The following is a 2,710-nucleotide window of genomic DNA, read 5'->3' as shown; positions in this document are numbered from 1 at the left end:
GTCTGAGCTACAGACCCCATGGAGGGTCTGAGCTAGTGATGCCATGGCCATTTGGGCGAGCTAAGTGAACTGTTTAGTTTTTATTTAAGACCTTCATTTAGTTTGGAGGTGGGGTCAAATAGAAGGAATAGGTTTTGTGGGAGAGGGAAATTTAATGAATCCCCTAACCTGGTTTGTGTGTTTACAGTGAATTGCTTTTAATAATTTGCAGTAGATTTCCTTAGACAGTTGCCGTGGTGGGCTTGAGTTATAAATTGTCCAATAAGTTCGATCTAGCTCCAGGTTGGATCCTTCTCCCGTTTTGGGAGATTTAATGAAATAAAAAGTCGTTATTTTCAGCTCAGTGTCCCTTGCCCAGACGTGGGTTACTGGGGCCCCACCCTGAAGCCAGGCCTAGGGAAGGGCTCATCAGCGAGCGCCTGGCGACCAACCCATGGGGCCCGGTCGGGCTCAGCCTGAATAAGTAACATGGGTTTGCCTTCCTGTGGACCCACCATCTGCAGGAGGGACCATACAAGTGTAGCGCATGATACCATGGAGCAGTGACCAAAGATGTGGGGCGTTGGCGCTCTGGCCATGGCGACTAGATATAGTTGGTCTCACCGCGACGCACAGCATGGGCTCTGGAACCGATCTCCTTGAGAGGGGCTGGACCTTATTCCACTGTGGAGTTGCCCATGGTGAGAGGTGCCAAGCTGGTGTGGGTCTACTCTTAGCCCCCTGACTTGGTGCCTGTGTGTTGGAGTTTTCCCCGGTAGTATAGCTTCCCTGCACCTTTAGGTGGGGCGACGGGCTCTGGCTGTTGTTTGTGCCTACGCACCGAACGGCAGTTCAGAGTATCCGGCCTTCTTGGAATCCTTGGAGTGGGTGCTGGAAGGTCCACCAACTGGGGACTCCTTTATTCTGCTGGGGGACTTCAATGACCGTGTGGGTAATGACAGTGTGACCTGGAGGAACGGCCTCTCTGATCTGAACCCGAGTGGTGTTCTGTTGTTGGACTTCTATGCTAGTCATAGTTTGTCCATCATGAACACCATGTTCTAACTTAAGGGTGTCCATAAGTGCACTTGGCACCAGGACGCCCGAGGTCGTAGATCGATGATTGACTTTGTAGTCGTGTTATCTGATTTTCGGCCGTTTGTTTTGGACACTCGGGTGAAGAGAGGAGCTGAGCTGTCAACTGATCACCACCTTCAAGTTCAAGTTGTATTTGTTTGTCATATGCAGGTTAACACAAGGTTAACAGCACAATGAAATGCTCAGGATGAGAAGAAACGATTTGACTCGCTAAAAATCAAAGAACAAAGGAATAATACTAAAGCACCTGGTAGTGAGTTGGATCAGACGGGGGAAGATGCCGGACAGACCTGGTAGACCCAAACGTGTACTGAGAGTTTACTGGGAACGCCTGGCAGAAGAACCCGTCAGAAAGATCTTCGACTCAAACCTCTGGGAGAGCTTTAGCTGCATCCCAGCTGAGGCGGGGGACATTGAGGACCATGTTCAATGCCTCAATTGTTGAAGTAGCTGCCTTGAGTTGTGGCTTGTGTTGTGGGTGCTTCTTGCAGTGGCCATCCTCAAACTCGGTGGTGGACACTGTGGGTTAGGGAGGCTGTCAAGCTGAAGGAGTCCTATTGGTCCTTGTTGGTTGGTGGGACTCTGGAGGCAGCTGAGGAGTACTGGTAGACCAAGCGGTCTGCAGCCTTGGCTGTTGCTGAAGCAAAAGCTCTGATGTGGGAGGAGTTCAGTGAGACCTTGGATAGAGACTCTTGGTCAGCTCTGAGATTCTGGCAAACCACAGGCGGCTGAGGGGAAAGCAGCTCTTTACCTCTGTGTTCAGTGAAGGTGGGGTGCTGTTGACATCAACCAGTGGTGTTTTGGGGAGGTGGAAGGAGTACTTCTCGGACCTTCTTAATGCCACCAGCATGTCTTCTATGGAGGAAGCTGAATCGAGGGTTGTTCTATCTAGAACCATGGCTGAGATCACGAGGTAGTTGGTAGGTAATTGCTTTGTGGCGGCAGGGCTCCAGGGGTAGATGAGCTTCACCCTGACTTTTCTTGATCATCAGTTATTTGCCATGAGCTGCATGTTGAGCTCCCAGTGACCAGTTTGAGAGAGATGACACCAAATTTAACACACCTGCTCCCCATTCACATGAGACCTTGTAACGCTAACGAGTCACAAGACACTGGGGAGGGGAAATGGCTAACTGGGCAGTGTGGGCATTATCACTCAGGGCGGATTCAGTTTAGTTTCCAGAGGTTTAGACATTAATGGCTGTGTTACTTTGAGGAAACAGAACATTTACACAGTTTTACAAGCTGTACGGACTACTTTACATCGTATCAAAGTGTCATATCTTCAGTATTGTTCCATGAAAAGATACATTTACAAAAATGTGAGGGGTGTATCCACTTGTGTATGTTTATATATATATAGATGTGTATGTTTATACATATATATATAAAATAAAAGTTTTTGGCTGCTCCCTTCTTCAGACCCGTCTTGTCTAACCTCTGTGCCAACACGCCCTGTATTTATATGTTTATATATACACATCTATGGTTGGTGTGGTGGCCATCTTGGATTTTGACGTAGCAACTCAAGTTTTAATCGTGACCTTTCTGACCCCTAGATGCAGCCACATAATAATGGAAGTTGGCATTTCCTTTACGTCTTACGTTCTCTTGCTCACATGCACAAACAGAC

This window comes from Nematolebias whitei, chromosome 10 (genome assembly GCF_014905685.2).
Source record: "Nematolebias whitei isolate Nwh7 chromosome 10, NemWhi1, whole genome shotgun sequence".
NCBI classification, from domain to species: Eukaryota; Metazoa; Chordata; class Actinopteri; order Cyprinodontiformes; family Rivulidae; genus Nematolebias; species Nematolebias whitei.
Note: the sequence above shows the minus strand (reverse complement) of the source record.